At 47.6% G+C, this 23,356-nt stretch overlaps 1 long non-coding RNA gene across 1 annotated transcript in view; it reads left to right on the top strand.

The window, feature by feature from the left end:
- Nucleotides 1–20,714, top strand: part of LOC142880310 (uncharacterized) — a 44,430-nt gene extending 23,716 nt beyond the window's left edge. The window contains exon 4 of the long non-coding RNA XR_012925420.1: nucleotides 20,635–20,714. This is a non-coding gene — a long non-coding RNA (uncharacterized LOC142880310). The remainder of the gene's footprint in view (nucleotides 1–20,634) is intronic.
- Nucleotides 20,715–23,356: the final 2,642 nt, after the last annotated feature.

The raw sequence follows: 23,356 nt of genomic DNA, 5'->3' as shown, positions 1-23,356 counted from the left end.
GGTAAAAAAAAAAAGAAGAAAAAACCAGAGTCAGCTGAAGTAATGTGCCGTCCCAGTGCAGTGCAGCTGCGCCTTACCGCTAATAACGCCATCCCATTAATACCACTTACCAGGCTGACACAACACTAATTACTGAGGCAGAGGCTGGAGGTGAGATAAAGACAGAGCAGCTGTTACATCCCAATCTGCTGATTAAGCTTTTAATTTCCTTTTTTGTGTTCCGTTACTAAAGTTAAAGTTTAACCTAGCGAGGCAGCTCACTTGCTGAGATTACATCAGTCTGAGTGTTTCTTGTGGTTTTTTTCTCCGTTTCTGCAGACAGCCGACAGAAAACGCTCAGAGAGTTCAGAAACGGCCCAATCACTCAAACGGGATGGCAAACATCCAGCTGCTCCCAACTGTCGGTCGTGTACGTGTTAGCGCGGCGTGCACGAGTGTTCTGAATGGCCGACAGCAGTGAGTGAGGAACCCCAGACTTTGCTCGTCTGATATGTCAGTAATTCTTCGTTGATTGTGGCACCTCGTGGCTCCACAGGTCTGCCAACATTCTGTGAATACACTGAGAATAGTGCTCTGTTGGGTTTTTTTGTTGTTTTTCTCAATGCCTCTTTCTTGCCAACACAAACAGACAACTGTGGTGGGAGTGGAAGAAAAGAAAAAACAACACAAAACAGCACAATAACCTTTACCTTCAGCTGTCAGAAACAAAGCTCTGGTGGATTTCTGCTGAACGGCAATCACATTGCACACCAACCCCCTCTTCTTACACACACACACACACACGCTCGCGCACGCAACAAACACACACACACACGCACACATATAACTGCTGCTCTCAAGGTAACATGAAAGGCCCTGGCAGATACAGAGACATTTTAGGGCCCCTCATCTATCTCCCATGGCCAGGAGCTCCAGCGCTTAGCAAATGTCAACAGAAAATAATGCACACACAAAGGCAATCTTATTTGTTCAAGAATCGCTCTAGGTCACCGCAATTCAGCCAGGCAACACAGAGGGACAAGAGGCGCCAATACACAGCAACAAAGAGCCGCTGTTTGTTGTTTATTCAACTCCTCGCCTTCTTTCTTAATATCCCTTCGGTTTTTTACCCCTTTTTTGTGTTTATTTTTGCTCTCTGTTAGGAAAATACCCCTTCGCCGTCCCCGCCTCTCACCGCCTCTGTTTCCCTCTCCCCGCCTCCCCTCTTGTCCTCCTTTTTTTCGTTTCCCTCCTCACAATCAGTTCCATTTTGATTGTGTTGATGAGTGTATTCCACCGCATTATGTATCGCCGTGGCGCGGCAGGTAGCTAATCAACTAAAACATTGGCTCTATTATTGCCGCGGCAGATGAGGTTGCAATAGAGGAAAACTGCGAATTCAATAAAGGGTGCACACCTCCGAGGGGCTTTCATTTGAATGATTGCTCCGGCTCGCCTCGCCTCGCCTCGCTCCTCTCGCCTCTCCTTCCGTTTATTCGTCCTCGTTGCACACTGAGCACCGAGCGAGTCGCCGCTCGCGCAGAAAGATCCTCCGCAGCATGCGTCGTCTCTCTTTTGTTGCTTGCGAGTTGCCCAGTGGTTTGTTGGTGGACGAGGTCCCAACAGCCACAAACGCACCAGGTTGCAAGGAATAGTCGCACGCTGTTGCCATGAAATGTGGCATAAGTGCGGGCGGGTTTTTGTGTTTGAAGGAAAGGTTGTTTTTTTTTGGAGGAATCCTCCCTGCAAGAGGGACCCAAGAACCAAGACCAATGAGGAAAAAAGTGTAGCCAAGGTTGTCTGCACTGGGCCAGGGGCCAGAGAGGAAGCTGTCAGTGCCGACAGCAGGGGGTTACTGAGTACAAGCCCCCTTTAAACACTCTTACCTGTCATCTTAATTGCTCCAACTGTCAACTTCACGGACCAATTAGACGTGGCTCTTTATCGACTCAGCCCCGGCAGGAGACACGGGCGGAGAGACACTTAAAATTTAAATCGTCCTTTCAAATATTCCAAATCAAACACGGTGACAATGACATTAATTATGTGGGGTGGGGGAGGGGAGCAAACAGCTATCTAGAGTGAAACAAATGATTAGAGTTGCCAATTAGAGGAGTGTGAATTGGTGTGTGAGGTGGAAAAATGAGTTTGCCATAAAAAAAAAATTCAAAAAAAAAAAAGGCATCGGCAAAGCCTTTTAAAGTAGCACAGTGTTCCTTTTTGAAATAGTAGTGGTGGCATTGGCCATTATTTCAGCTTCAGTTTCTACATTTCAGATATCCTCTCCAATCTTGAACCCGCCCAGCAGCCCAGTTGAAAACTCATTTAGCTTCACATCGCTGCTGGGACGATTCTCTGGAAAGATCGGGAAGCTGGTCCAAAGAGGTGCGTCGAAGTAGAAAATTCAACTTTTGGGGGGCTTTTCAATTTTTAATAGGTCAAAACGAGGGACGAGCCTGCTCGTCTGTAAAGCTGACACAGTAACAAACGCCAGGCCGTCGCTGCGGCCACTTTCATTTATGTGTTTTTAAAAAACCTCAGAGGTTAAAAAAGGTGGTGAAAACAAGTGGACAGCAGGGATGATGGACATGGTTTGAAGGATGGGTCGGGTGGGACCTTTGAAATATGTTCACACAGACGGTGCCTCTCTTCAAGGTTAGCGGCATTGTGTGAACTGCATTTTAAATCTTGAGTCTTGGCCGAAAAAAGAACTCTGTGGCAGATTCTGCAGGGACGACGGACGGAAAGTCAAGTGGAAGCTTCTGCTGTTTGCTGATGATGCTCTGTTGTGTATCTATACAACAGATCTACATCTATATCTATATCTATATCTATATCTAACTATCACAACCTTCAGCTGGACACTCTCTCGTCTGCAGCTTCCATCCCTTCTTGTCTCCTCTTCATCATGTCGCTTGCTGAGCGTCTTGGAGCCACTTGGCCTGTTGCCTGCCAGCTCGGCTCCCTGCCAACATCCAGCTGCCATTAACTGGGAACTGCTGTTGTGACAATCATCTCGACCTTGACCAGAGTCTCGACATCTGCTGGACTCCAACCCAACTCTGAACGCCTACTACCTAACCTGCTTGTTCTTGCGCGACAGGGCAGGTGAAACAATCCCAAAGTCCAGTTGATTTATTTTTTGTGTCCTTGAGGGAAAGAATGAAAAAAAAAAAAGGAACTGACTGTCTCCACCTCTTGTCTTTGTCTCTCCTTCTCATCTCGTCGCACTCCGTCTTCGCCGAGTGGGGTTGACTAGCCCCGCCCGAAGTCACCTGCTCACCTATGAGAACATCATTTAAGGATTTACCACTTTAGGTCCCGCCGCACGTTGCTGTTATTGCCTGGATTTATGCTCCTGCACTCTCCGTCTGGGCGGAGGGTTTACGGGCATTGGATTTGAATATCCCCGCTATGATTTTGCGTGACTCGGTCGTGGCCGAGTGGCGTTCACCTTGTTAACTCGGGCAGTTAAAGCTCCGTCACACACACGCAGAGCCGGGCTATTATGAGAGAAGCGGGTGAAATACAGACGGTGAGTGAGAAAGAGGAGAAGGTGAACCTCTGTGTTTTTTTGGCACTGGCCGTGTTTACAACGCTTGGAGCTGATTAGAAATTGTGCAGGCCGTGTTGGCGAAGCGCAAGGACAATGCAGCACACGATTTATGGGGGTTTATTGTTTGCCTTTTTTCGTTTAAGAGGCAAATAAAAGCTTGGCACCGGAAGAACATCTTTCAACCAAGACTCCACTAACGTAACTGGTTTTCAAAGTGAGGCTCCAGGCCCCTCAGCGGTCCTTATAGTGCTCACTTGATTTGTCAAACCAGGACTGGACATTCTTTATTATGAATTTAGTTTGTTATTATTTATTTGACTGCTTCTCAGCGCGTGCGTTTCCCTCGTGCTCTGCATCTGCTATCATTCAAGCAGAGATTAAACAAATTGCGCTCCAGTGTGGAGGACTTTAAAGTTGTGCATCCTTGAGAGTGCTGATCCGTCCACTTTATAAACTGACTCTTCTCTGCAGCGGAAGGTGTTTATTTACACGGGCCTGATGAATACAGGCAAACAGGGCATGTCAAGGACTGTCAGCAGATCCTCCCTCAGCTCATTTAGCATTAACTGCCGGGGCCGCAGACGCAGTGTGTGCCGTTCGCTTCATGAGGTTACACATGCGTCCAAATAGCATTAATACCTGCCGACGAGCTCGCCTGGAGTGGGGCCCGGTGCGCGTGCTATTGTGTGTGTGCGAGGCCGACTTTGCTCCCTTCATGCGGAATCTGTTGGAGCTCAGAGGAGTTCCTATGGGAGCTCAGATTCTGTTTCAAAATCCTGCAACAATTACTTGGATTTTTCAGCCGTTAAAAACACCTTCTTCTTTTTTCCTCACGAGTCAAAAAGACGGCTGTTTTTTCGTAGTCTGTGTGCTGTCAAGTTTATTCCTTGGTTCGTTGGCTGGTTGACGTTGAGACGAGCAAAACATTTTATCAGGACAAATTGACACATATTTGTACAAAGAGTACATGTTTTTGTGAGGAGGCCCCGGTGTCTGATCGCAGCCCTGCCTCCGCTACATATCTGTGCATGTTTCTGACTCTATTATACTGCATTTCAACGCCCTGTTTCTGCAATTACTGTTATGCTCTGTCTCTCCCACACACACACACACACACACACACACACACACACACACACACACACATTGGGCCCTAATCCTGAGGAGCGGTGGCTGGGCACCAGGCAGTGTCTTCTGATGTGTACTGATCAAGGCAGCAGCTTCGCTCTTTGATGTCTAACATGATTAGCTTTTAAGGAAACGCTGCATCCTTCATAAAAGTGTGTTGGCGCCCTCGGCAGGGGGCCGTTTAGGTGGACATCACAATCAGTGCAGAGTGCAGAGCACATTAAAAAAGGGAAAAAAAAAAGGTGGGGGATGGAGCACGCGCCGACCGCTGGGAGCTTTGTCTGACTAAAAAGACTGGAGAGGAAAGAGAGTGCAGGGATGGACAGCAGTGTTGCCTCCAAACACTGACATTCTGCAGACATGTGGCGTTTCTGTCCAGCCTCATGCATCACTAAACTGAACCAAACTGAGAAAAAAAACATATTTAACATGCAACAGCTTCATTTACATGATAGGTGTAGGAGAAGGAAGAGATGAACAGAGGGGGAGACAGAGTGTCGACCGAGTCGCCCCCACCAAACAAAGAAGAAGAAGAAATACGTTCATGAAGCGAATATTAACTCGACTTTTCCAACATTTGGAGCCGTTCCTGGAATTTCAATGTGGCCGCCTGGGACTGGGGTAGCGAACGGAGGAGTGAACAAGCCAAATGTTTTCACTTGAGGATGAGGTTTCAGCATCAAAATGCTGAAACCAGAAATGCACGAGTGCGCGATCAGACGGAGGAGGCAGAGTGGAGTCGGGCGCGTTGGATGGAAAGAGGAAGGAGACACGCAGCGCTAATCCCGACTATCGGCCCCACCAATTATCTCACTGTAGCCGCTTGTAATTCTGCCAAATAACAGGCAACGCTTGGTGAGGGGAATTCAATTAATTGCTATTTTGATTATATTTGTCTCTCCCTCATGACATATTTATCTCTGCCGCTGTTTCAATTTCTCCTGGAATTACGTTCATTTACATGCACCTCCCGCTAATCCGCCGCTATCTGTTTTAATGAAGCTAAGGAGATTAACAGATTCTCTTTGGTTTACACACACACACACACACATACTCACACACACACACACACACACACACACAAAACGAGGAGGACTGAGGTCGGGCTGATATATTGAGCCAATATTGGCCCTTTCTGAAATCAATGAGACGAGCCGAGCGCCACCATCCGTCTCTGAAGTAACGGCCGCTGTTGATTACAGATTGTGTGGCGCTGTTTATCCTAGCCGGGATCAATACTGCAATGAGCGTTTATGAGAAAATATTAAAGGGTCACTTCACCCAAATTGCAAAGAGACATATTGTCTCACTTACCTGCACGAGCTCGGTGAGGCTCTTGGTGCAAGGCCGAGGAAAAATCCACAAGATTGGTAATTCTGTGGCGTGAACTCCCTTCCTCGATTGGTGCCCCTCCATTCTACATTCTACATTCTACATTCTACATTCTAGAGTCCCCAGATTGAAGCTTCGCTGCAGGAGAGCGACGATGTAAAGTAAGACATCTCTGAATCCGCAAACACCCAAATTGCCAAGTGTGTCCGTGGCGAGGGCGATGGTGCCTCCTCGGTGACCATTGATTGCACGCACCCCGGGGATGAGAGCCAAACGTTCCGTCGCAGCAGCGGCTGCGGCAGCGGCGTTGTGTTTGTTTGGATGAATTATGCAAAATGATAATCCTGGAGAGCACTTCAATAAGGCATTAGGCAAAGGTCACACACCATAATGCCTCATTATTCTAATCACACTTCCATTACGCCATCAATATCTAATGCAGAAGGCATCGCCGGGCCTTTTGTAAATAAAACATTTTGCGAGGATGCGGCCTCTCCTTTTTTCCCAATGTTTCTCACTCTGGGGTCTGAGCCGCCATTGATTATTACAAGACTTTCACTCTGCTTATGAGTGCAGATTTATTTCATATGTGTCCTGCATGTTCTCATGTGCGTCACCCATTATTTGTTTATTTGTTTCTTTAAATGATTGCAGCCGGCGTGCAAGTCTGCGGAATCCGGAATCGAATTCTGCCGACGCGACACGCCGCGCGACAGCGGCCTTGATCTAATCACTGGGCATTAACAAATGTTTTCTGTTATGCGGTTTCCGACCCTAATACCGTAATCATATGGAAATTGATAATTATTCTGTCATACGCGCGGCTCCGAGCAGGCGTGGAGTTATTGAATATTTGGAGAAAAATGTGGATATCTTTCACCAACAATCTTCCTCACATATTGCTTCCCTTGCCTCTCTGGGTGCGGGCCACCAGCCATGCCAGATTGAATCGCGCGTGTCTGTGTGCGCACGTGTGTGTGTGTGTGTGTGTGTGTGAGCACGCACTATTAGGTTTTGGTAAAGCTGAAAACTAATAATAGGACATTAGAGTCGGGGTCGGCGCCTGGATGTTGATTTATCTGGCTGCCAGTTGACCTTGTGTAGCCGCGTGGACTCGGCCCAAATGAAGCGTCTTTATCACGGCGGAACGAGGCGGCGGCGGCAGAGCGGCCGCCTCACGGGAAATGTGCAGCTCTCAGAGTTCAAGCCGAGACATTTCAGGCCATTGGTGAGCGACTGCATATATATGATGTCAAAATAACCCTGTTCGCATCAATAGGCATGAGGCTCCGATGTCTGTCGCCCGCTCTTCGTTTTTGAATTATTACAGCTTCTCTAATTGTCTGCTGGGGGTTGCCAAGCGGAAGTGTTAGTCGCTCCATATTAAACATGATACAGCTGCTACGATTTTGATTAGAGGGTGACTGAAAGGTGACACCTATTCTGATTAATACAAAATCTACAGCCGACCCTCGGGAATGACCTCCGTGCCCTTTTGCGCGCTTGCTTTCTGCAGACTGCAGTCTCAGTTTTGCGTGAGATCTTATTTCTACATTGAAAGTTTGAGTGAATTGTATGGCAGACATTAGGTTGTCAACAAAGAAACAACGAAATGAATTTTGTTTTGATGTCCGAGTGGCCAATAGGACATGGGTAGAACACGAAGACTCGTAATTGTAATTAAAGTCTGCAACAACTGGCTGGGCAAACTTGGCTCCGACTCCGAGTCCTGTTGGTCCAAACGGTGCCGGCACGGACCAGCGAGCACCGCGGTGAGCGTCCCCCTACTTCCTTGATCATAAGCAGCGTGATGTTGTGCACGTCGAGAGCTCGGCAAATGTGCCATCTGGCTCGTATTAACTGCTTATGCATTCACAGCTCGGGGACACCGAGTGGAACTCAAAGATTAGCTTGTCGTGTAAGATTTATGAATTTTCATCGAAAATAAGTGTAATTAATCTGAGCCGTTATGCCCCCTGGCGCTGCCTTTTAAAGTAAAGCGCCACCACTGGTCTCCGTTGGTCACCGCCGCCCCTTCTATCTTTACCCTGTGTTGTCAAAACCGTGCTACGTAAATAAAGTGGATTGGATTGGATCTGATTATGGAGCCACGAACTCCATTGTTTGTTATTTATGAATGCTTTGCTCGATGGCCTCCGAAACGGTTTGTGCTCTGAATCCGCTGGGGTGTTTTGTTTTTTTGTTTTGTTTTTTTTTTTGCTGTGCGTGGCTCTTCTGAATGAATCCGCGCGCTGCACTGGAAAACAAACTGCACATGGAAACAAGTGATTACACAAGATTCCAATCTGCACGTTGGCAGTCTTGTGTGAACGCCGACGGCGGCACGCATGAGAAGCAACAACGGGATTAAAGAGCGCACAAAGACTAATCTACTGAAAACCATTTAACAGCCCTTTAGCAGCCTACGGTAGCATAATATGTAGATTACAAGCGTGTACAGTAATCTGTGCGCTCCGCGGGCAGGGAGATGAGCCTCTTTGTCATTTCCCCCCCCCCTCCCCATTGTACTTTAGTCAGCGTGGAAATGTGTTCCGAGGGCAATTTAGGGGGGGCGGGTGTGGGAATTAAAAAGAATTTCTATTGACACGAAATCTTAACTATATGCTTATAATCCCCCTCGACACACACACTCGACACTCACACCTCCCCCCTGCACGCGTGCCACAGCGTCCATTGAGAGGAGGGAGCGGATTAAGAAGGAGAGAGCGTGTGTGTGTGTGTGTGTGTGTGTGTGTGTCTGTGTGTGTGAGTGTGTGTGTGTGAGCCCACCTTGCCAAAAAAAAAGTGTGGTTGTAGTTATGTGTCTGTGTGTGAGTGTGTGTGTAATAATCCATGTATCCAGTAGCTAATCCTGCTGTGTGTGTGTGTGTGTGTGTGTGTGTGTGTGTGTGTGTGTGTGTGTGTGTGTGTGTGTGTGTGTGTGTGTGTGTGTGTGTGCCAGCGTGTGTGTGTTCCTGCTGATAACAGCCATCGATCAGCCGCCACCGTCGCGCCAACAAGATTCTCACATGTTCTCCAACACTCACCGCTGCCTTTATTTATTTATTTATTTATTTATTTTCTTTTTTTTTCCACGTGGGCTGAGATGATTAGAATTGTTTTTCTATTATTAGTGACTACATTAGTTTAAATTACATTAGCGTCAACATCCTCGGACAGGTTCTGGCTCGGTCCTCTGACCCCACCCTGAAGGTCCAACAACGCGCTGGGAGTCTGCAAACAGAGGGTTAAAGAGGGAATTATCTGAGAGTTGTATGATTGTGAAAGAATTGCTTCCCTGGGATGCTGAAAATGGAAAATGTGGATCTGAAGTGGCCGCCAGTTTGTGCTCTTGGTGCAGTAATACGGGTGAAACTCCATCTTATACATAAACAGATTGACAGGCAATATAACCTGTGGACCTGCGTGGTGCACTTACCAGAGTGGCTCAGTCGATGAAGCTTCCATCTACTGCGTCCTGATCATTTGATGGCGAAAGACGCAGAGTGCGGCTGAATGCGCGGAGGCCCTGTTGAGAGATAAGAAGCAGAAGCAGGAACAGCAGATGAGGCTGGAGGATAATGACTGGGCTGATTGCAGCCATTCAGCGGCGGGGCTGCAGGGGTCAACACTCTGTCCCCGGCTGTATGAGCCAAAGCCGGAGGAAAATGGATTTAAAGAATAAAAATAAAGAATCCAAAACAGCGCTCAGTGGCTGAGAGCTGCTCTGCTTCTGTGCTGCAACATCTTAAGCTGCACTTACAATAAACTGCCACTTTCAGCATGTGACGCACGGGGGGGAAAAATGAAAACAAAAAACAAAAAAACACTGCTGTTGAAAACCCGAAAGGAGTAAAGCGAATAACCTGCTTGAGTATGACTGTGGTCTTCTGCTTCCCCCTCCGTCCTCCTGACATGTTGATCAGGATCGATCGCAGAATCAATATCTGGGTTGATCGGTGTCTTGTAATTATAGTGAATTATGAGCTGCCTTCCTGTCCGCTCGCTGTCCTGCTGGCTACTAAATGAAGACACAAACACGATGGCTCTGACCCAGACCGGAGTTTAACCTCGACGTGTCTCCACAGCGCCCCCAATAGGTGCACTGCACCACGACAAACCAAGTCTTATCGCTTTTTTTTTTTTTTCATTCTTCTCACGCACAAACCTTAAAATATGCACAAAAATATTGTCGGGAGCCAGTGTTCACAGTCATGTGCACCTCCTGCAAAACTCTCCCCTTGGACACGGCAACAGCTCTTAAACCATCTGTTCTTACACACTCCAAGCAACACGATGGCAAAACACTCGGGTTACCAGTCAAGGGAAGAAAAAAAAAAGAAGAAGAATTTCTCCACTTTAGCCGGGATTTGTTGGAGCGCCTTCACGATATGGATCTGCACAGGCCGGGGCCGCACTCTCAGCTCTCTCAAGCTCCCTGCCTTGCACATGCCTGTCAAATATACCTCATCCATGCAAATGTCTCTCTGCAGTATATCCAGGAGTATTGCATTTCAATGCAGTAAGTCCCTGTGGTCTCCGTGCACTGCAGCATCGTCGGCGTACACCTTTAGACAATTTGGCAAAGAGGTATGTTGATGATGTTGCGGAATTCAGCAAGAACGGAGGCCAGAGGGAAGTTTGATGTCATATGGAGGATCCGTGTCGCCTGGCGCGTACAGGAAGTCTGGCTGTGGCAGTGGTGCCAATTTGAATTTGTGCTCTGTAAAGTGATTATGCAAAGGACAGCGGGGCGCATTATGAGGTGGAGCAGTAACACATGCCGGGGACTCGTCGGCCCACAGATTATCTCTGCATATGGATGCGAGTGAAGCTGAGGGAGCCCATGGAGGGCGGGGGGGGCCGGGCCGGGGGGAGGGAATGCAGATGCTGCACGTTTATGGTCTGAAGCAACAGCAGATAAAAGGAACGGCGCTGCTCTGGATCTTCCTGCAGGAGTTTTTTTTACACGCGTCGGGATGAATGTAAGCGTTCTCTCCCGCACGTAGAGGGCGTTGATGGGATTTGTCTTGCATTTTATCGACTTTACATCATTTTACAGCGGGATTTTCAGCGGTAACTCATCTCTCACTCCCGCCCGCCGCCACCGCCGCCGTGCTTGTTGCAAATGAAATTCTGTCGAAGGTGTCTGTTGCACTGGTTGGAGGGACAGAGAGGCTAAACAGATTGGATGAGCGGTGGGTTTTCAGAGACGCACTTTAATTTGCCAGATAGCTGCTCCCCCGAAAAGTAATGAAAGATGCACTTTTCCTGCCGCAACCACAGCAAACTCTCAGCGAAAACTGGCCGTACATACCAAAACAGGAGAAGCACGCAGCCGTCACTGCAATTTATTCAAATCAGGGCCAAACAAAGAAGCAGAGCCGTCAGATCACAATTATGACTGAACGCCTCGGCCATCTTTTAACTTGCACATCATTTAAAGCAGCAATCCGTCATAAAGTGCCACCGACCGTCAGGGACATGATCCATTTACCTCCGCGTGGCGGTGATGGAGTGGAGCATTTGCTCCTCTCACGTCGCCTCGCCGCCGACACATAAACCCGACACAGCTCCTTAATGGGGCCTCATTCATAACACTGAATGAAGCAATTATTTCATTTTGAGGAGATTAAAAATATTATCTCTAACAAGGGCCCCTGCCGCCCGAGTTGACTTCCTGGGGTGTCATAAATCTTAAGGATGGGGAAGGTCTCCAGGTGTGCGGCTCTCACTCAGGGAGCACTACTCGCAATTTGACACAATTCACTACTTTTCATCCATTTTTCATCTGTTTGTTTTCTTTTCTGTTTTGTTTTTTTTGTTTATTTTTTTTTGCAACCTGCAGGATTTAAGTTACGCTAAACTCTTGCTAGCAGCTGCCATGAATGTAAACACGGGCGTCTCTGGATTGCCTTGATAGTGACGACGGTTCTAATTGTGTGTTTGCTCCTGGCTTGTAGTGCTTGTGAAGTTCCGACTTACCGTGCGCAGAAAAGACGCAGCGTTCCCCCCCCCCCCGGCGTCGACAATCCCGTCTCAAAGAGGCTGAAGGAACTGGCAATCCTCGTTGTCTTTCTCCTCCTCCTCCTCCTCCCCCTCTTCTCTCCAAAGCCAGTACAAGCCAGTCTTTCATGGCAAACAGTGGCACAGCGAAAGAGAAAATAGCTTTGCTTTCTTACCTTCTTGATTTTTGGTTTTGTTTTGGTGGTTCCTAAAACCTATTTTGCCTCAAATGGCATTTCCTCAGTCCTGAGCAGCTCTGTTTTGAAAGGATGAGTGTGCCGTAAAGCATTTTATATTTTTATAGAGGCGGCAGTGGGCATTTCTGTCCTCGCCTATTGTTTTTCGGTGACATAACAGCAACTTGTGTCATGGAAAATATCACCAGAGCCTCCTTCTGCAACGTGGCAGGAAGTGACGGGTAAAGATTTCTCTTTTCACTTCCTGCAATTTTTTTCTTGCGCTTATTTATGACATGAAACGTTGGACAGAAGCTCCAAACTGCATTAAGATTTCTTGCAGGACACACTTAGTTCATCCAGTGATCGTGTCTGTTGCATAAGCAGAGTTTCAGTCTTATTCAGTCGGCTGTATAATCTGTATCTTTACATCCCTGCAGCTCTGGGAGCAGGAGCCTTTGACACACACACACGTACCCCCTTTTGTTCTTTCCACTTTTGCCAATTTGGACCACGAAATCCATTTCTATGCATTTTCAACCCACTTTTTTTCCTTCCTTTTTTCTTAATGCTAAGTAAAAAGCAGCGGTGGCAGCGGTGGCAGCAGCTTGTTCCCCGTGGCGCCGCCTCTGCCTCTTGCAATCATCCTGTTTGCGCTGCCACGGAAAACAATAGGACAAGTTATTTCCCTGTAGTCTTCATCCAAACAAACAAAAAGAGGGGAAAAAAAATATATCAACATTAAAAGCCAACAAAGCTTCCTTCAGCGCTGTTTTGTTAGAGTCCAGATGGGAGCGTTTTGAGCCGCTCCTCCCCTCGCTGTTCCCACTAACATTAGCGCACCTCAATTAATATCCCACAGGCTATGTGGCAACATATAAAAACAACTTGTTTTAATCTGTTCACAGTAGGAGAGTGGAGGAAATATGATTTTTTTTTTTTTATTTCCGCCGGCAGCCCGGGGGCGTCGGCAAACCTGAGTTTCACCTGCCGTGGGTTCGACTCCCGCCCAGCTGGTAAGTCCAGGCTGTCTCTGCAACACACCTGTCATCATCGTTGCGATTAATTCTTTCATTTCACAGGTAATAAAGTGTAGTTGGAGGGCACAGCAGGAGGGTTTTTTTTTTTCCCCTCCACTGCAGTAAAATGTCCCGTTTTCAGCGTACAGGATTTTTTTTTTGTTGATTTGATCATCTGGCGAGAGGCGGTGCTTCTCCTTCCTCAGCTGTGCTCATCGACGTTTGAAATCAAACGCTTGGGGTTGTAAAATCTGAAGGGGTTTCTATTACACTGCCAGGTCAGGTATGTAAATGTTGCGAGAGCTCAGAGACTCTGTGTCCTTACCTGGACAACATGCATCCCTGCACCCTTTGACTGGGTGCTGAATGGAGCATTTGTATTTGATGAGGTGCACTGAGACGGATACTTTTATTTTAATTCCAATGAGATTCACGTTATTACATGGTTATACACTGCCAGTCCAAAGACCCAGACAAATACTTCTGATTTAATTGTTTTTCTTTCATTTTCACTCGAGGCATCAAAACTATGAATGAACACATGTGGAATACGTATTCAACAACAAGTGTGAAATAACTCAAACAAGTTTTATGCATATTATTTGATCTAGAGTAGCCACTCTTTATAGAAAATCTATATAACATAACATATTTAGGTATTTAACACTCTTCTGCATATCTTGGTCATATATTTGATGTATCTGCAGTGTAGAAAGTAGTAAAGATGAAGAAGAAATAGGTGTGCCCCAACTTTTGACTGGTAGTGTACAATGTAGTATATATGACCACCGCAGTCTATGCTGCTGATATGCTTCTTTTGGTAAGCTCGTTTTTTTTTCTCCGTCCATTAAACATCTGAACCATTCAAGTGGATAAGAAAATGCCAGCAGAGCCTTAATCCATGAGACATGCAAACTGCAAGACGAGCAGCGCTGAAACATTTCTCCGGCCGCACACGCGTCTGGGAGCTGCACTTAGAAAGAAAAAAAAGACCCAAAACAAAAACACGGAGAGTAAAGGCAGCCGGCTGGGAAATACACATAGCGCACCATTAATTAGCAAACAGGCTAAAACAACAAGGCCAGCCAGATTAGTCCGACTTAGACGAGCCGCCGTGACTGCAGCAGCTCGCCACCGACGCGTCGGAACCAAACAGGATTAAAGACAAAAGCCAAGAGCAAACACTGAAGCACCTCACAGCCTGTTGTTCCGCAGACGCCGCGCGGGAATGAAGCGCACGGTGGCGGGAGAAGTGTGAGGTCACTTGGAAACTTTTTTTTTTACAAAAAGTATCACCCGCTGCTAATAGATTCTTGTCCAACCAAAGTGATTTTAGAGCATCTCTGAAGTGTGTTTGAAAAAAAACAACAAAAAAAAACACAGAGGCTCAGAGTTCAAATTGAGAGCCCTCGTGGAAAGCGTACTTGGTTTTAATAAATTATTTCCATGCAGGCGCGTTTCACTTCATGGAGTGGCAGCTTTGGCAGGATACTGAACCTGGTGACTACTTCAGCGAGCAGGTGGCAGGCTGGCTGCCGCCAGGCGCACACCAGGCTGTGAAGGCAGGATGAGGGCTGCAAATTGTCCTGAGACACGTTCGCGGGCCTCGATGGGGGAGAGGCTGCAGGTGAAACCCGGACCTCGTCCGTGCGTCGGCGCTCGTTAGTGGGCGGTGGCGGTGAAGTGAAGATAGTTGACTTCATGTGAGAACTTTTGGCAACACAGTCCTGAGGTTGTGAGAGAAGCGTCAGAGGTCAGAGGTCAGGGACTGACTGACTCATTTGGTCATGTAGCGATGCCGGCTGGAACTTTTGGATTCCCTTAGTATGACAGTGTGTATGTGTGTTATATAGTCTTGTATAGTACTACGTAACACTTCAATCACCCTCATCCGTACTTGACACACGTGAATCTATCTATAACCTTTTACTTGCATGTTTGTATTTTTGTAAAACCTCTATTTAACTGCCGCTTGATACTTTTTAAATTCTCTTTTTTTTTAACACTTTCTTTATTCCTTGCATGCACAATCACGTCGGGTTTCGCCACACCAACATTTCACTGCCGCGCAATGTGAGAAATAAGATCTCTGAATCTTGAATCTTGTGGGAAATGAAAAAGTCTGCGAGGCCCCAATCTCTTCTCACCTCTGCTCCGACCACTCAGCCCTTCACACTCAGGGTGCAGGGTGTCCCGATTCCTGCACAGATTACCAGGTGGGGGTGAAGTAGTCCTCCAAATGGAGATTGTCCAGGGGCGTGGCTTCCAACCTGGGGCTGCAAAGGACTTCCCAGAATGCCCTTGATGGCGCTGGTGGCCATGCACGACTGTCACGTGTAGCTCTTCTTCCAGAGCGTCATAGTTTTCAGCGGGAAGCGGACGGCTGGGTTTCGCTGGTTCCACCGCTCTTCTGGCTGGGCTGCGTGGAGCCACTGTGGCCTCACTGTGGAAGCAGCAGAGACACACACATGCTGAAATGTGCAGACTGTGGCACCGGTGCGGAGTCACGGTCATGCATGCATTCATGCGGCCCACCGGCACAGAGGACACCTTGATCTCTGTGTCAAACCTTGCTGGCTTTCACACACGGGGAGTCGACACCTGTGCACCACTTCAGCGGGTGCCGGCGGCGGCGGTGACGGCAGCGACGGCGGCGGCGACGGCGGCCCTGCCAACACCAGCCAGATATTTTTATTTTGTTTTGTTTTGCCACGCCTGCAGCTGGCGGTGATATTTGCTGGGCTCGATGCCCCAGTCTGAGAGTTGAAGAGGGCAGGGTGCGATGTGTCGGCGCTGATCACGGCTGGAGAAATGCAACCTTAGAGCTCAGGGTGACGAGCTGGGGAGAAAAGAAAGCCATGAGTAGTAGTAGTGTGTGTGTGTGTGTGTGTGTGTGTGTGTGTGTGTGTGTGTGTGTGTGTGTGTGTGTGTGTGTGTGTGTGTCCATGCCTGAAAAAATCATGCATGTAACATTTAACAATTATTTTTCATTCAAATCTTTGTTAAACGTTGTGCTTAAATGTTTCGCACAACGATGGCCCGCCGTTACTTTTACTGTCACTTCTCTGTGTCTTTCACGTGTGTGTCTGTGTGTGTGTGTGTGTGCGTGCACACACGCGCGTGTCCGGCTGAATCAGTGCCAGCTGCCCATCGCGGCGCACGCAGCAAGATGTTAAAGATAATCAGAGGCAATGGCCCTGCGTAAACCCCTGCTAACTGGCAGGCTTGCAGCAATATGCTGCTCAGCAAGGTAATCTGGCACACCACCACCCGCACACACAGACACACACCACCACCCGCACACACAGACACACAGGCCGCACCACACCACTAAGTCCATTCGCTCCCGAGCCCAACAGTTTTGCCCTCGGCGGTAGCGGGACAGATCTGAACGGTGCACGAGCAGCGTTGTGCCCTGATGAATCGGTCACGTGCACTCGGCCTCGTGACTTTGGGCTGCGCTGCAGCTTTCAAAGAACAAAAGGATGTGAGGGAACGTGCGCGTTCTCCCTTTTTTGTTGCATTCAAGTCCAAAAAAAAGCTTAAGATGCGTCATTTCAACCTACATGTTCAGAAACCAATACATTAGTCTGTCGGGGAAGACGATTTTGTCGAGTCGGATCATAAGTCAGTCCCAAACGTCTGCGTGACTTTGATCCTGGGAAATAAAAGCCGCTGATTGAAACGCCAGAGAGGACTCTTGAAATGATTCACCGCCAGCCAGCCGAAAGAAGATATTATGGACTTTCTGGCTCTTGTTTGAGGCAGCGCAAAGAGCGAGCCCACAGTTTCACTGGGAGAGCTGAGAGAAAAAAGCAGTAGAAGCAATATAGAGGCCGGCGGTGATAAAGAGCGTGCATTACGGTTTTTAGTGTTCATCGGGGTGAGAAATGGGCCGCCATTTAGCCACGTTTCTGCGAGGAAACGCAGATCTGGACCCTCTGCTTCGCTGGGGTGTTCTGCCTTCAGGCCACAGAGCCAGCTAACCGCTACAACATGCCCTCACAGAGGGTCAGGGCAAAAATCATACTGGCAGACACACTCGCTTAGTAGGCTTTCAAAACTGAATAAAAATAACACCTGTGCACGAACATCCACGGGAGCTTTTTTTTTTGCATGATAAATTGGTCCACTAGAGTCCAGGATGAAATATGCATACCTGAAAACGGGTCAAATGGGGGCCAGGTGTTTGAGGGAGCTCGTGTCCTGTGTCTCAGCGGCCGTCTGGACACCTCGGGCCTGAATTTGGATGCGGGGGCAAAAATGCAAGGGGTGAAATAAGGGCCAAAACAGGTCAACGGTGCCAAGTCTGTAAACAAGCTGCTTCCATCCCAGAGAGCTGCGGCACACACAACCGCCGCTGTTACTGTGCATGCATATGGAAACGGAAGCTGAATATCTATTGTGCCGGTTGCTTAGTAACAGAAAGTATGTGTTCCCCACTTGTATTTATTTATGCCCAATGCTGAACTTGCAACTTGGTGCGAGCGGCGAGGTCGTGTTTCTCGCGTCCATCCCAGCACCAGCGGCGAAGCAACAACTATAAATAGTAATAAAGACAACGCTCGCAAACATTTTGAAACCGTCCACCTTAAATCCAGACAGCTTCTTCTTTTCTTTTTTTTTTTTAGGCCCGACCACAAAAACAAAAAGCCTTGAAGCCATAAACACTGTTAGAGAGACAAACACACGTGAGCAAATCTAATACATATTTCAACAGCAATTCTATTTCCACAAAGGCCGTCCTCACATGTGTTCGTCTCCCCCCCCCATTCTGATTTACCGCAGGCCTTCTTTTTTTTCTTTTCGTCTCTGTGCCAGCTCATAATAGGTCAAGCCATACCCATTCGGTGGGCACCTACTAATAAGTAGGCATAAACGCTCTCATCATAATGTATGCGGAGTCCCCGGACGGCCCCCGCACTGTAAACGAAGCAGGGATGTGATCAGGGATTCCAAGGCCTAATTCATCCCTTTAGCGGCGGAGCCTCGGCTGGCCAGCGGTGGGAGCATCATTTATACTAACAAGGCCTGTGGAGACCACAGGGCCAAACCAGAGGAGAAAATATCATTAACATAATGCTTCATCTACATACTCATCCCAGCAGCCACACAATGACACACACACACACACACACACACACACACACGCATACACTCACATATATGCACCTTGAAACACACTTTGTCGGAGCTGAGTTAGTTAGTTCACATACATATGCAGCTGTGCATGGATTTATACCGTGCACAGACTATTGTGTGCATATGTAAGGGGAGGGAATGAATAACACATATGCAGGTGTAGATGCACACACACACACACACACACACACACACACTCAGCCAGCGAGGGAGACAGTGGTGGGGGGTTGGACCGGGTTCAGTCCCAGCTCTTTGTTTGATGCCTGCATGGCTGTGGCTCCTTTTAATGAGCTCTAATGGCAGTCCAGAAGGATTCTAATTAATCTGCACGCATGCAAGCACACACACACACGCACGCACACGCACGCACAAAGGGTTCTGCCTTGTCCTCTCTTCCTCTCTCTGGCTTTTCCTTTCTCTTCTCCCTCCCCAGCCAGCACTGGATATTAAAACTGAGGCGTGTGTGTGACAGGAGGTGAAGGCTACAGGGGGGAGGGGAGGGGGAGAGTGGAGCTGAGGGGAGGGGAGGGAGGGTGGGGGTAAGGGGAAGGGTGGGGGGGGTGGATGGATGATTTAATTGCACCAAAAGATGGTTATTATTATGGGATTGCAAGAGCCATTTCCAACAACGCCGGCAGGAGCAGCAGCCCAGGATTCATCCAGCACCCCAGCCCGCCCACCCTTCCTCACCCCACGTCCCCCCACTTCCCTCTTTTAAGTGCCCAATCTTCAGCCAGCAAAGGTCGCGCGACTGTTGTCACCGCTCTCCCAAATGAAGACGCTAATGAAAGGTTTGACGTTTTTGTTCCGTGGCCCCGGCACATTCTCTTCCTTTAGCTGGTGAATCACGTTCCTCTTTCATCCTCATTAGCCCGCCGCTGAACAAAGCTCCACCCCCTCCCCACCACCACTACCAACCCCCTTTTTTTTTCTTTTCTTTTTTTTTTTTTTTCTTTTTTTTTTTTTGAATCATCGAGAGGCTGACATCGACGATCAGAAGGACCGTTCTGGAGGCACAGTTGAGTCAGCCATCCAATTTATCCTGGGACCCCAAAAAAATAAAAAAAATACTGCGACGGCATCCAGGGATCAAACCTTGACAGCAGCTGTTTGACGCTCCTAACCGTTCACAAATACACAGCAGGAAATTAGGATTCCGCACTAAGTGCTGATTGATTGAGGGTTTTATATATATATATATACTTTCCTGCAAAACCTCTATCCCTGTCAATAATACAAAGTGAAATATATTCATATTTTATATGTATATAGACATATATATTTTTTTTTTCTTTCTTTCTTTCTTTTTTTTTAGTATACGTGCAGGTTTTCCAAGTTATAGGCAATACAAAAGAAGTGCGCACGGTGCACTGAAAAGCTGCATCTGTGATGAATGGCTCTGTTGCAGAACCAGACCCCCCGCCCCCCTGGAATCAGCATCGCTGTGGATTTCTCTGTGCCTTTGTGTGTGTGTGTGTGTGTGTCTAGCGTGTCTTACAGCGGCTACAGGATGATAGTCCGCCCAGAAGACAGATTTGAAAAACTGATTTCCTGGAAACGCTGACACAGACACAAACACTTGGATAAATCCTCCTTCTCTTTCAGTCATTACACAGCACTCTGCGCCCGCCGCATTTCCTCGCTGCTGCTGCTGCTGCTGCTGCTGCTGCTGCTGCTGCTGCTATTTGCACTGCAACGGAGGGCCGCCGGACCGCGAGCGGTTCGAGGCTTATTACTGGTGGGTGGGCGTGCGGTGGGGGGGGGGGATTCAGCTCCTGGTAAACAATGAAGCCGCAGCTCTGAACTACGCCTGGGGTGGCGGCTTAGCCACAGAGAGCAGGAAACACTTGTGTGTCTCCTGGGCGCCTGCAGCATCGTCCCCGGTTTCATTCACCTCGTCAAATTTTCTCTATTGGAGTCTTGGGGGGGTTCAGTGTGTGTGTGTGTGTGTGTGTTGTAATGGGGGGCAAGGCGGGGAAAGAGATGGATCCCCCGTCGGAATAGAAGAGAAATAACCTGTTAGAGTGAACTGTCTGAGGTCCTGCGCTGTGCTAAATTCACTTTCCAGATGACTTCCTGCCAATAATTTGTGTGTCCTGATTCAAACCCAGGAGAGTCTTTGCTGCAGTGCGGTGCATCATCGTGCAAATGTTCCTGGATGCTCTTCACTCCTGATATGAAGGCTAAACATGTCTGATGTATTTGTTTTTTTTGAGATGGTATAAATGTCAACGGTGACCTGGTGTGAGTGTGAGTGTGAGCCAGGTGTCGTGTGTGTTTCCCATCCTCCACACAGGTGGGCCACGCCACCGGAGGCCTTTCCAGATCTTCGTCCAGGTTTTGGCTCCGCCCTCCGAGGCCTCCTCGCCCCACCCGACAAAGCCTAAGGTTGGTGTCGCCTCAATGAATCGTAATGGCGGTTTCCCTATGAGTGCTCATTACTAGTAAATGAAAAGGCGACAGCTGCTTATTTGCGGCGACTTTATTGAACCTTTATTGATCCCCTTTGAAATGTTAAACACTGGGCCTGTAATATATATACATTTGCATACATATATATGCATGTGTGTGTGTGTGTGTATAGATACTGAAGACATCAAATATATGAGCAAGATATATGTAATTACGCAGCAAAGAAAAACAGGTTAAATAACTGAAAATGCTTTTTATGAAAGGTGGCTATTTTGGAGAATTTAAATATTTTAATTTAGATTTTATTTAGACTTATTTTATGCTTTTATTGTTTCTTATATAATTCCTTGTGTGTTCGTACGCAATTTTGATGCCTTCAGCGAGAAACTGTGATAGTTATGAAAAGATAAATATAAAATTATATATATCTATATAAATATATATGTACATGTATATCTACATATATTTACATATATATCATTTTATATGTGTGTATATACATTTATATTTCCACACACAAAACTCCAAATGAATCATTTTGTTCATGCTCCCTTCGCCTTTTCTCGCCTTTGGAGAGGTCAAAGGTCAGATCCAAAGCTCGTGTTTGCCGCTGCCACCAGTAGCACAAATCTAAGAAAAAAACACAGCACAACAACAAATCTCTCTCTCCCCCCCCCCCCCCCCCCCCCCCCCCCCAACCCCCAGCCGCACACAGCAGAGACCATATCTAGCATGATAAATGCAATCGTTAGGGATACGCGCAAACACACAAAACACATTTAAGAGATAGAGGACTGTCACGTTGGCTCCACGCCGTACGTCTGGAGCGCTGCCCTAATAATCCGCCCCAGTCCCTGTTTTATGGAAATGATATGGCGGCTGCCAGCGACGAACCGGCGATATTAGCTCCATTCATCACCAGCCACTGCCGCCTACTGCCTTGATATAACAATTACTTACTTCTAAATGTTATGTAATAACTGGCCTCTAAGGAATTCACGTTGTGGCATCAAAGGGGGGGGGGGGGGGAGAGGCACGCGTTGCACAGCTGAGCCTATAAATCAACAGTCACATATCAATATCAGACACAGCAGATGTCCTGCGTCGCCTTCTTTAATGAAACTTTAAAGAAAAATATTATAATAATTTTTTTTTTAAAAAGATGCTTCTGTTGTGTGCCGGTCATATCTGAATTATAAATCAAAAACAAAACTGTAAAAAAAAAAAAAAAAAATCCAGTCTTGGAATAATCAAAAAGCAAATGGTGTTTGAGTGCCTGCGATGACTTTTTTTCCCTGATATTGTGGAGCAGATTGTCCGCTCTGTTCACTTCCCGGGCTGCGTTCCTTGTTTTCTCAGCTGTCAACGCTCTTGTTCTGGGCCTTGAGGCACTGAGAATCGCCCGCAGCCATGCCTTGAATCCCTGCTTCCTCACCAACTCACATACTGTCGCTTGTTGCTCCAGACTGGCTCCACTCACTCCCGCTCACCAACCAACTATTTACTTTGTTCAAAACCTGTTTTCCCTGTTTGCCGCGTTGTGCTTTGAATACAAAGCACACTTTTTGTTTGTTGGGTTGTTTTTTTTTTTTTTTTTTTGCAGCTCCAGACTGTGTGTCTGCGTGTGTGCGTACGGCCGTCTGACACGACAGAATTTCACACCCCATTTGAATACCGGGGCGGCGCCAATCAAGCGGCGGCGCCGCTAGCGGCCTGCAGCATCAGATTCTCGCGGCCAAACGCAGATAAACGGCTGCACGTCGAGCCGCAGGCTAATTGGCAGCGACGGAGGCAGAGGACTGCGTTTGAAGCGTCGGCTGCCTCGCTGCGGCTCTGAACTGGGCTTTGGCAGCCGGGTCAGAGGCCCGTGGTTGTCACTGTGCAGTGACAGTTCAGGATGCCCAAAGTCCAAATTCTGTGGTCGCTCAGCCTTTGTGATTCCACTGCTCCTGCTGCTGCCCTCTGTTCGTCTCGTTCTTATTTATTTTTTTGTGTTTTGGGGACTATTCATCATGTAAAGGCTGGAGGATAGATGGATGGACGGATGGATAGATAGATGGATGGACGGATGGATGGACGGCAGCACAGTACTGGGAAACATGACGGAGGAGTCGGAGTAAACACGCCGCCTCTAAATAGCAGGATGTGACAAGAATAGACGCTCATTATATATAATATCTCCTCGACGCCCACATTACATCTTATTAATGCCACTTTCCTCCTGCCAAACACAATACTGAGGCCCTGCTTATGAAAGCGGGAGTGATGCTGTTAAAAATGGGCCCCCGTGCTCATTGTATCACCTTCCCGCAGAATTAGTCCTCAGGCAAATGGCTTAACGAGATTAGCCGGCCGGCCAATTTAACAGAGGCGAGCTAATTGTTTAATGAAGATATTGAATATGCCGGGCATATTGTGTTTCCATAAGCTACGACTTAATAACTGTCTGCCGTTCAAACGGAGGCCATCCTTTACGACGCCAAGTGCACCTTCAGCAGACAAACAGCTGTTGCTTTTTGGGGTGTTTTTTTTTGGTTCAAGGAAATGAGGTGCACTGCCTTGCTCTAATTCTCTTGAATACTATTTACAGCTGCAGGCTTTTACAC

The sequence above is a fragment of the Nelusetta ayraudi genome, unplaced genomic scaffold, assembly GCF_046127955.1.
Source record: "Nelusetta ayraudi isolate G7.1 ecotype Tasmania unplaced genomic scaffold, CSIRO-AGI_Nayr_v1 ptg000166l, whole genome shotgun sequence".
Taxonomy (NCBI): Eukaryota; Metazoa; Chordata; class Actinopteri; order Tetraodontiformes; family Monacanthidae; genus Nelusetta; species Nelusetta ayraudi.
Note: the sequence above shows the minus strand (reverse complement) of the source record. Positions and strands in the feature narration are given on the sequence as shown.